Here is a 13638-nt window from a genome sequence, read left to right on the forward strand (position 1 = left end):
CAGACAGACAGGACAGACAGACAGGACAGACAGACAGGACAGACAGACAGGACAGACAGACAGGACAGACAGACAGGACAGACAGACAGGACAGACAGACAGGACAGACAGACAGGACAGACAGACAGGACAGACAGACAGGACAGACAGACAGGACAGACAGACAGGACAGACAGACAGGACAGACAGACAGGACAGACAGACAGGACAGACAGACAGGACAGACAGACAGGACAGACAGACAGGACAGACAGACAGGACAGACAGACAGGACAGACAGACAGGACAGACAGACAGGACAGACAGACAGGACAGACAGACAGGACAGACAGACAGGACAGACAGACAGGACAGACAGACAGGACAGACAGACAGGACAGACAGACAGGACAGACAGACAGGACAGACAGACAGGACAGACAGACAGGACAGACAGACAGGACAGACAGACAGGACAGACAGACAGGACAGACAGACAGGACAGACAGACAGGACAGACAGACAGGACAGACAGACAGGACAGACAGACAGGACAGACAGACAGGACAGACAGACAGGACAGACAGACAGGACAGACAGACAGGACAGACAGACAGGACAGACAGACAGGACAGACAGACAGGACAGACAGACAGGACAGACAGACAGGACAGACAGACAGGACAGACAGACAGGACAGACAGACAGGACAGACAGACAGGACAGACAGACAGGACAGACAGACAGGACAGACAGGACAGACAGACAGGACAGACAGACAGGACAGACAGACAGGACAGACAGACAGGACAGACAGACAGGACAGACAGACAGGACAGACAGACAGGACAGACAGACAGGACAGACAGACAGGACAGACAGACAGGACAGACAGACAGGACAGACAGACAGGACAGACAGACAGGACAGACAGACAGGACAGACAGACAGGACAGACAGACAGGACAGACAGACAGGACAGACAGACAGGACAGACAGACAGGACAGACAGACAGGACAGACAGACAGGACAGACAGACAGGACAGACAGACAGGACAGACAGACAGGACAGACAGACAGGACAGACAGACAGACAGACAGGACAGACAGACAGGACAGGACAGACAGACAGACAGACAGGACAGACAGACAGGACAGACAGACAGGACAGACAGACAGGACAGACAGACAGGACAGACAGACAGGACAGACAGACAGGACAGACAGACAGGACAGACAGACAGGACAGACAGACAGGACAGACAGACAGGACAGACAGACAGGACAGACAGACAGGACAGACAGACAGGACAGACAGACAGGACAGACAGACAGGACAGACAGACAGGACAGACAGACAGGACAGACAGACAGGACAGACAGACAGGACAGACAGACAGGACAGACAGACAGGACAGACAGACAGGACAGACAGACAGGACAGACAGACAGGACAGACAGACAGGACAGACAGACAGGACAGACAGACAGGACAGACAGACAGGACAGACAGACAGGACAGACAGACAGGACAGACAGACAGGACAGACAGACAGGACAGACAGACAGGACAGACAGACAGGACAGACAGACAGGACAGACAGACAGGACAGACAGACAGGACAGACAGACAGGACAGACAGACAGGACAGACAGACAGGACAGACAGACAGGACAGACAGACAGGACAGACAGACAGGACAGACAGACAGGACAGACAGACAGGACAGACAGACAGGACAGACAGACAGGACAGACAGACAGGACAGACAGACAGGACAGACAGACAGGACAGACAGACAGGACAGACAGACAGACAGACAGACAGGACAGACAGACAGGACAGACAGGACAGACAGACAGGACAGACAGACAGGACAGACAGACAGGACAGACAGACAGGACAGACAGACAGGACAGACAGACAGGACAGACAGACAGGACAGACAGACAGGACAGACAGACAGGACAGACAGACAGGACAGACAGACAGGACAGACAGACAGGACAGACAGACAGGACAGACAGACAGGACAGACAGACAGGACAGACAGACAGACAGACAGACAGGACAGACAGGACAGACAGGACAGACAGACAGGACAGACAGACAGGACAGACAGACAGGACAGACAGACAGGACAGACAGACAGGACAGACAGACAGGACAGACAGACAGGACAGACAGACAGGACAGACAGACAGGACAGACAGACAGGACAGACAGACAGGACAGACAGACAGGACAGACAGACAGGACAGACAGACAGGACAGACAGACAGGACAGACAGACAGGACAGACAGACAGGACAGACAGACAGGACAGACAGACAGGACAGACAGACAGGACAGACAGACAGGACAGACAGACAGGACAGACAGACAGGACAGACAGACAGGACAGACAGACAGGACAGACAGACAGGACAGACAGACAGGACAGACAGACAGGACAGACAGACAGGACAGACAGACAGGACAGACAGACAGGACAGACAGACAGGACAGACAGACAGGACAGACAGACAGGACAGACAGACAGGACAGACAGACAGGACAGACAGACAGGACAGACAGACAGGACAGACAGACAGGACAGACAGACAGGACAGACAGACAGGACAGACAGACAGACAGGACAGACAGACAGGACAGACAGACAGGACAGACAGACAGGACAGACAGACAGGACAGACAGACAGGACAGACAGACAGGACAGACAGACAGGACAGACAGACAGGACAGACAGACAGGACAGACAGACAGGACAGACAGACAGGACAGACAGACAGGACAGACAGACAGGACAGACAGACAGGACAGACAGACAGGACAGACAGACAGGACAGACAGACAGGACAGACAGACAGGACAGACAGACAGGACAGACAGACAGGACAGACAGACAGGACAGACAGACAGGACAGACAGACAGGACAGACAGACAGGACAGACAGACAGGACAGACAGACAGGACAGACAGACAGGACAGACAGACAGGACAGACAGACAGGACAGACAGACAGGACAGACAGACAGGACAGACAGACAGGACAGACAGACAGGACAGACAGACAGGACAGACAGACAGGACAGACAGACAGGACAGACAGACAGGACAGACAGACAGGACAGACAGACAGGACAGACAGACAGGACAGACAGACAGGACAGACAGACAGGACAGACAGACAGGACAGACAGACAGGACAGACAGACAGGACAGACAGACAGGACAGACAGACAGGACAGACAGACAGGACAGACAGACAGGACAGACAGACAGGACAGACAGACAGGACAGACAGACAGGACAGACAGACAGGACAGACAGACAGGACAGACAGACAGGACAGACAGACAGGACAGACAGACAGGACAGACAGACAGGACAGACAGACAGGACAGACAGACAGGACAGACAGGACAGACAGACAGGACAGACAGACAGGACAGACAGGACAGACAGACAGGACAGACAGACAGGACAGACAGACAGGACAGACAGACAGGACAGGACAGACAGGACAGACAGACAGACAGGACAGACAGACAGGACAGACAGACAGGACAGACAGACAGGACAGACAGACAGGACAGACAGACAGGACAGACAGACAGGACAGACAGACAGGACAGACAGACAGGACAGACAGACAGGACAGACAGACAGGACAGACAGACAGGACAGACAGACAGGACAGACAGACAGGACAGACAGACAGGACAGACAGACAGGACAGACAGACAGGACAGACAGGACAGACAGGACAGACAGACAGGACAGACAGACAGGACAGACAGACAGGACAGACAGACAGGACAGACAGACAGACAGGACAGACAGACAGGACAGACAGACAGGACAGACAGACAGGACAGACAGACAGGACAGACAGGACAGACAGACAGGACAGACAGACAGGACAGACAGACAGGACAGACAGGACAGACAGACAGGACAGACAGGACAGACAGACAGGACAGACAGACAGGACAGACAGACAGGACAGACAGACAGGACAGACAGGACAGGACAGACAGACAGGACAGACAGACAGGACAGACAGACAGGACAGACAGACAGGACAGACAGACAGGACAGACAGGACAGACAGACAGGACAGACAGACAGGACAGACAGACAGGACAGACAGACAGGACAGACAGACAGGACAGACAGACAGGACAGACAGACAGGACAGACAGACAGGACAGACAGACAGGACAGACAGACAGGACAGACAGACAGGACAGACAGACAGGACAGACAGACAGGACAGACAGACAGGACAGACAGACAGGACAGACAGACAGGACAGACAGACAGGACAGACAGACAGGACAGACAGACAGGACAGACAGACAGGACAGACAGACAGGACAGACAGACAGGACAGACAGACAGGACAGACAGACAGGACAGACAGACAGGACAGACAGGACAGACAGACAGGACAGACAGACAGGACAGACAGACAGGACAGACAGACAGGACAGACAGACAGGACAGACAGACAGGACAGACAGACAGGACAGACAGACAGACAGGACAGACAGGACAGACAGGACAGACAGGACAGACAGGACAGACAGACAGACAGGACAGACAGGACAGACAGGACAGACAGACAGGACAGACAGACAGGACAGACAGACAGGACAGACAGACAGGACAGACAGGACAGACAGGACAGACAGACAGGACAGACAGACAGGACAGACAGACAGGACAGACAGGACAGACAGACAGGACAGACAGACAGGACAGACAGACAGGACAGACAGACAGGACAGACAGACAGGACAGACAGACAGGACAGACAGACAGACAGACAGACAGACAGGACAGACAGACAAGGACAGACAGGACAGACAGGACAGACAGACAGGACAGACAGACAGGACAGACAGACAGGACAGACAGACAGGACAGACAGACAGGACAGACAGACAGGACAGACAGACAGGACAGACAGACAGGACAGACAGACAGGACAGACAGACAGGACAGACAGACAGGACAGACAGACAGGACAGACAGACAGGACAGACAGACAGGACAGACAGACAGGACAGACAGACAGGACAGACAGACAGGACAGACAGACAGGACAGACAGACAGGACAGACAGACAGGACAGACAGACAGGACAGACAGACAGGACAGACAGGACAGACAGGACAGACCAGACAGACAGGACAGACAGGACAGACAGGACAGACAGGACAGACAGACAGGACAGACAGACAGGACAGACAGACAGGACAGACAGGACAGACAGACAGACAGACAGACAGGACAGACAGGACAGACAGACAGGACAGACAGACAGGACAGACAGACAGGACAGACAGACAGACAGACAGACAGGACAGACAGACAGGACAGACAGACAGACAGGACAGACAGGGACAGACAGGACAGACAGACAGGACAGACAGGACAGACAGACAGGACAGACAGGACACACAGGACAGACAGGACAGACAGGACAGACAGGATAGACAGACAGGACAGACAGACAGACAGACAGGACAGGCAGGACAGACAGACAGGACAGACAAACAGGACAGACAGACAGGACAGACAGGACAGACAGGACAGACAGGACAGACAGGACAGACAGGACAGACAGGACAGACAGGACAGACAGGACAGACAGACAGACAGGACAGACAGGACAGACAGACAGACAGACAGACAGGACAGACAGACAGGACAGACAGGACAGACAGACAGACACGACAGACAGACAGACAGGACAGACAGGACAGACAGACAGGACAGACAGACAGACAGGACAGACAGACAGGACAGACAGACAGGACAGACAGACAGACAGGACAGACAGACAGGACAGACAGACAGACAGACAGACAGACAGACAGGACAGGACAGACAGACAGGACAGACAGACAGGACAGACAGACAGGACAGACAGACAGGACAGACAGACAGGACAGACAGACAGGACAGACAGACAGGACAGACAGACAGGACAGGCAGACAGGACAGACAGACAGGACGGACAGGACAGGACAGGACAGACAGACAGGACAGACAGGACAGACAGACAGGACAGACAGACAGACAGACAGACAGGACAGACAGGACAGACAGGACAGACAGGACAGACAGACAGGACAGACAGACAGACAGACAGGACAGACAGACAGACAGGACAGACAGGACAGACAGACAGGACAGACAGACAGGACAGACAGACAGGACAGACAGACAGGACAGACAGACAGGACAGACAGACAGGACAGACAGACAGGACAGACAGACAGGACAGACAGACAGACAGACAGACAGACAGACAGACAGGACAGACAGACAGGACAGACAGACAGGACAGACAGACCGGACAGACAGACAGACAGACAGGACAGACAGACAGACAGACAGACAGGACAGACAGACAGGACAGACAGACAGGACAGACAGACAGGACAGACAGACAGACAGACAGACAGGACAGACAGGACAGACAGACAGGACAGACAGACAGGACAGACAGGACAGACAGACAGGACAGACAGACAGGACAGACAGACAGGACAGACAGACAGGACAGACAGACAGGACAGACAGACAGGACAGACAGACAGGACAGACAGACAGGACAGACAGACAGGACAGACAGACAGGACAGACAGACAGACAGACAGACAGGACAGACAGACAGGACAGACAGACAGGACAGACAGACAGGACAGACAGACAGGACAGACAGACAGGACAGACAGACAGGACAGACAGACAGGACAGACAGACAGGACAGACAGACAGGACAGACAGACAGACAGGACAGACAGGACAGACAGACAGACAGACAGACAGGACAGACAGGACAGACAGGACAGACAGGACAGACAGACAGGACAGACAGACAGGACAGACAGACAGGACAGACAGACAGGTCAGACAGACAGGACAGACAGACAGGACAGACAGACAGGACAGACAGACAGGACAGACAGACAGGACAGACAGACAGGACAGACAGGACAGACAGACAGGACAGACAGACAGGACAGACAGACAGGACAGACAGACAGGACAGACAGACAGGACAGACAGGACAGACAGGACAGACAGGACAGACAGACAGGACAGACAGACAGGACAGACAGGACAGACAGGACAGACAGCCAGGACAGACAGCCAGGACAGACAGACAGGACAGACAGGACAGACAGACAGACAGGACAGACAGACAGACAGGACAGACAGACAGGACAGACAGACAGGACAGACAGACAGGACAGACAGACAGGACAGACAGACAGGACAGACAGACAGGACAGACAGACAGGACAGACAGACAGGACAGACAGACAGGACAGACAGACAGGACAGACAGACAGGACAGACAGACAGACAGATTTTTTTATTTTTCGGGCTCAGATCATGTTTACCATATGTTTTTGGAGTCACTGAATCCGACTCGGAAAATAAAAATTTTATCAAGTTTTTGAGGTTCAGTCGTAACCCTGACATTCTGGAGTTTTTTATACCTCGGATTCGGATTCAGCGACCCTGAAAACATATAATAAACATGGTTTGACCCACGGACTCAAATATAATTTTGTTTGAGGTTTTTTGAGGTTATGTCAGAACAGCGACCCCGAAAAATATAGTAAACCTGGTCTGACCTCCAGACCCGAAAAAATATTTTTTTTTGTGTGGCTGTGTAATTTAACACATTTTTCACTTGGCAGATTCAAACTTCCCTATACCGTGCAATGGAAAAATGCGCATGGACTTTATTAAAAGATTTAATTGCCAGTTGGATTTCAAACTAGCTGGTTAAAAATTAGACAAAACAACTTGAAATATCCGTTCTACGTTATGATATCAATCAGTTCTGGGAATAATGCAATACTATTACCAGAAAGATCCCAAGTTGTCCGTAAAATTTCAATTGCTTCTAATGAAGAAGACGTATTTATCCCAAACCAGGAAATCCAAAATGGAATTTATTTCAGAAATACCATTGAAACTTCTTAAAACGCGTTCGTCACATTTTTAAATACTACTACGTCATGCGCTATCGTTGTCTCGCTCTCTCGCGGTATCTCTCGGTCGCTCCGCAGCATCAAGCGTTGAGCAGCGCTCCCGCGTCTTTATTCTAATTCGGTCGTCAACCATACGCGGTCACATACATATTTCATAGGTTCTATATATAAACCAAATCATTTAAATAAATTGTACTCTTACATAGAAATCTAAAGGTCCTTGTTTGTTATTAAAGGTTAGATTTGGAAAATTAAATAAAGCTCCCGAAAACGCTCAGTAACTGATCATCCAGTTTCACACGATGCAGATAATGCCAGACGCACGATGCAGATAATGCCAGACGGCACATAACTAGATTATGTAAAATAAATGTTCCATTCGATTGGACAGATGAATGTCAAAATGCTTTCTTAAAATTCAAGTCCCAGCTTATGAAGCCGTAATAAGGTTGGCTTCATAAGCTGGAACAATACCCCGATTTACAAAAACAAAAATGTTTTGTAACAACCAATGCTAGGAAGCTGGCTTTTGTTGCCACCAACTACCAGTTGCATATGCATCTAGATCATTTACAAAAGGTAAAAGTAATAAGAGCGAAGCCGTTTAAGAATGTTTAGCAATGTATTGGGCAATAACCAATTACGAGGGTTGCTATATATATTTCTGGGCTAATAATGAAAATGCGAATATTTATGATTAAAAATGGTTTTATTGTTATTTAAAGTATTCTCCAGCAAGACTTATACACTTTTGCATGCGCTCAAATCAATTGTCGAAGCACTTTGTCCACTACGATTGAGACACCTCCAACACATGGTTTTTGAACGCTTCAACAGCATCTTCTGGCGTCGAAAACCGTTGACCACGCATTTTTCTCTGGATGTGCGGGAATAAAAAAAGTCATTGGGTGCCAAGCCATGGCTGTATGACGGATGACCCATCAATTCGATATTTTGGCCGGTCAAAAAGGCGCTGGTTTGAGCTGATGTGTGAGAGCTCGCATTATCATGGTGCAGAATGATCCGTCTTCTCTTGTTCGTTTTTCGAATTTCTCCGAAGATTTCAAGCAAACAATTGTGGTGCTCAAGCAGAACAGTCGCCACATGACCTATTTTACCGAAGAAACAGGCCACCATTTGCTTCGAAGTGCCTATTCCACGAACAACTTTCGTTGGATTTGGCTCGTCTTCGAAGACCCACACGGTCGATTGCTATTTTGTTTCGGGCTCATAAGCCTAGATCCATATTTCGTCATCAACGAGAACAAATTTTTATTACGGCCAAGTGTTCATGCAATATCGAATGTATACTGGTGGAAGAAATGACCAAGGATGCCTCTATCTCACGGTATGTTACATGACGATCTTGCATTATCAGTTCATGCACGGCGTCAGTGTTCTCTGGAACAACGACTGTTTTTGGACGACCTTCGTCTTCGAGCGAGCGTCGGCCACCATTGAATTCATTGTACCAGTTTTTCACAGTGCTATAAGATGGTGCTCCATCGCCATAAAAAGATTTAAGTTCATCGATGCACTCTTGTCGTGTAAATTCATATTAAAGCCGTGAAAAATGATTGCACGAAAATATTCACAAGTTAATTCCAAGTCACAAATTTTTTGAAGTCCTTCCGCTAAAACATGTCAAACTTCCCAATGAAAACTTCAGATGGCGCCAGGCAACACTTAGTATGCCTAGGCCAGAAATATATATAACAACCTTCGTAAAACTGACCTAAGACCATCAATATCTGTTCTCAATGACCTACTCAAGTTCAAAATTAACCCGCTTGAAAGGCCTGAACTTCATTGTAGATTATCTTAATGAGGTTAAAGATAATCATGCGCTGTCTATAATTACATCAAATATACGGAAAAGAACTATTAGAAATCAAAGTAAATAAAAGAAAAAATGGATTTGCCCAGGAAAACCATTAAGATTAGCTAAACTCTATGTTTGAATCTTCTTAAGGTCAAGCCCGTGTATTCGCCAGGCCCTGATGGAGTACCAGGCTGTGTTCTGAAGAACTGCGCCGAGGCTCTGTGCAAACCGCTTATTAAACTCTTTAATCTATCGCTGGAAACTTCGATCTTTCCCCTTATGTGGAAGGAATCCTTCATTATTCCGCTGCATAAAAAAGGGAAAAATCCGACGCTGCTAATTATAGAGGCATCTCTAAATTGTCAGCAATTCCAAAGCTTTTTGAAAAACTTATCACTCCACATTTGCAACACCTATGTAGTTCAATAATAACTCCGTGCCAGCATGGCATCATGAAGCGCCGCTCCACCACTACCAACTTATTGGAGCTAACATCTTTTATCACGGATGGCTTCCGGAATGGCTTACAAACAGACGTCATATACACTGACTTCAGTAAAGCATTTGACTCTGTTAACCATTCGCTTCTTATAAGTAAACTCAGTCTTTTGGGATTCCCAACTGATCTTCATATCTGGATTTCGAGCTACTTATCTGGGAGAACCCAACGTGTTTTCTTTAAAGATATTACCTCGCGATTAGTCCGCGCCACATCTGGGGTGCCCCAAGGAAGCCATCTCGGACGCCTACTTTTTTCACTGTTTATTAACGACTTTCCCCTTGCCTTAACTAATTCACCTGTACTTATGTACGCTGATGACGTTAAGCTATGCTTTCATTATAAATTTACTAGCGCCCAGTCTAGACTTCAATCCGATTTGGATAAACTTCAAAATTGGTGTTTAGCAAATAACCTAAAGCTTAATGGATCGAAATGTAAACTCATGTCTTTTTACCGATCTAGTCCTCACCAGGCTATGTACTTTCTCTATGGGAACGCCTTAGAACGATTAACTCAGGTTAACGATCTAGGTGTCCTATTAGATTTGAGACTTAAATTTACCGACCATATATCCACCATGGTTAATAAAGCTATGGGTGTGCTTGGTTTTATTAATAGATGGTCAAAAGAATTTATTGACCCTTACTTTTTCGCTTAGGGGACTTAATTGGGATGCAAATCTTTACCTCCCCTTTTGTCGTAGTAGACTTTTACTAATCAACTTACCATTATTAACAAACCGTAGAACGATGCTGGGTGTCATGTTTCTATATAATCTTATTTATGGAAATATAGACAGCCAGCATTTAATAACATGCTAAACGTTCCTAGCAGAAGGAGTAGAAACATTCGTCCTCTTCTCCTCAGCCATTGTAGTTCGACATATGCCCAACACGATCCATTCAGGGTATTATGTTCGGACTACAATGGTCTCTACCACATCTTGTCACTTTGCTCTACTAACAATCTTAAATCGCTTATACTAACCGCCTTATCTGTGCAACACTCTTCCTCGTGATATTTTTCTCCTACTTTTCGCTTAACTATCTCGGATCTATTCCCGCGATTCGAGCCGTACGTCACGCGGCAGCGTCCCTCGGTCGGTTGGACGGGAGGTGGGCTGTACGTATGCAGTGGGAACCGCGCAAAAATTATCGAAATTGGACTGTGTTTACATTGGATCTTCTGCCCTGGATTTATACTAAAGACGAAGATAAAGACGAACATCGTCTGCGTGCACCAGGTACCATCGAGTTCGTAGAAGCAGGCAGAAAGTCATTTATAAAAAGTCTAACAAGTAACTGACCGAGATTGCTTCCTTGAGGGACTCCAGATGTAGCACGGACTAACGGACTGTACAATTTAAATAGAACTCGTGGTGTTCTTTCATATAATTATCTGAAAATCCACGTTAGGAGGTCTAAATGAAATTAAAAAATGTTCAATACACTCAACAGGATTGAATTTTTGACTGAGTCAAATGCTTTATAAAAAACGCTGTAAAAATCATATATTTGGAAGCCATCATTAACAAAGGACGTCAACTCCAATAACACAGGCCGACAATTTCCAACTTTTTTTTCCTCCAAGCATAATTTTACCTGCTCCATAATCTTTAGGCTCCCCTGAACCAAAGTGCAGAACAAACATAGGTTCTATCACCCACCGTTTCCGCGGTACACCTAAGAGAAGAAATTGATCAGATTTTACCATATATTGAATTATGTAGGCCGTGAAATGGCTACGACCATTATTGTTTCCAGTACATATCATTTTTGAAATGTATGTGTACCAACTAAAATTAAAAAATGGTATCTAGCAGTTACCATATCTTTGGAATACTCATCCAAAGTTGAAATCTCAGATTTTCTACGTTAATTTTTGCTCTTCTATGATTTTTTCCCAAGCATTTTTCTATGGAAGATTTTTATTTTCTTATTGAAATCAGTAGATCATACCATGTTTTAATTTTGGATTTAAGGAAAAACTCGGAATAATGTTATTGAATTTAATATAGGTGGTTCAACAATATTTTCTTAAATTAAATTGGAGTTTTTAATCTCATATTTTCAAAAAGTCATGGCTATCTAAAACTGTTTCTATATTCAAAACGTATCTATTGCAGGTTCAGCTTGTTTAGTAAAGCTTTACAGAAGTTGTAGATAGTTGTAGTTGTAGAAGTTGTGTAACAACACAAATTATTTCTAATTCAAGCGCACAAAAAACCCACGACCTTTTGCTGTGGAAAAAAATGAAGAGATTATATACATGGGGTAACAGGTAATTGAAGTTTGGAGTACTTCTATGCGTATCTTTCATTCCCAATACATTTCAACAACCGGAGAACAATTGCGGTATAATTAAATGTTCAAAATTAACACTCTACTAAAAAAACATCTGCAACAAAACCAAACGAAGCATTACAGAAAAAATGAAACAACTCAATAGTAACCGAATCTTTAAATCAGGGGTGTCCACGAAGAAATTAAACAAGATTAAAAGTATTTTGGTAAGCAAAGCGAAGCGAAGTGAAGATAAAATTAAAGCTATTCCTCTCCTTCGCAGAAGTCTATCACGTCTAAAAGTGGAGTACTTCTGCACGGCCACACGTATCTTGAAAGATGACGTGTACCTTGTATAGGCGTATTTAAATTTAGTAGTGTCAGTCATCTTCATTTCGGCTTTAGAAATAGCTTTAACGTAAGTCAAGATATCAATCTTAGAAGTGTCTCAGGCATACCGGAAAACAAAATAATACAATTTCTTGAACAACAGGGCCAAAGAAGATTAAAACGAGAACGATTTATAATAGTGGAAAACGAATTTAGAAAATAAATATCTATTAATAAAATTATAAGTGTTTGGTCAAGTCATTGAGATTTTTCAATGACGTTCAATGATTTTAAAACGTTATAATAATGTTTATTTTGCATGCATATGAAATGGAGAGAGACAAAGTAAATCCAATTTATTATGCGTATGCAAATATATGAGAGGCGGTAATGAGAGCCCCCTTAAAACATAGGCTGAGCGAAAGCTCGCTAGCCTAATGTTAAAGATAAAGCTCGTTGAATAGAGCTCGGAAACAATCGATGTTCGGCACTATCGATGGTTTTTCATTAAAACTATCGACATTATCGATTTTTTATATCATAAATTTGGTAAACTTAATACTTGATTCTGATTCTTATTTAAGAATATGTTATGTAACAACATAAAATATAGAAAATGAAATTGATTCAGTCAATTTCTTGAACCTAGTACTTAATTGTGATGGAGCAAACCACAATAGTATGATAGATAT

The sequence above is a fragment of the Drosophila ananassae genome, chromosome 3R (assembly GCF_017639315.1).
Source record: "Drosophila ananassae strain 14024-0371.13 chromosome 3R, ASM1763931v2, whole genome shotgun sequence".
NCBI lineage: Eukaryota > Metazoa > Arthropoda > Insecta > Diptera > Drosophilidae > Drosophila > Drosophila ananassae.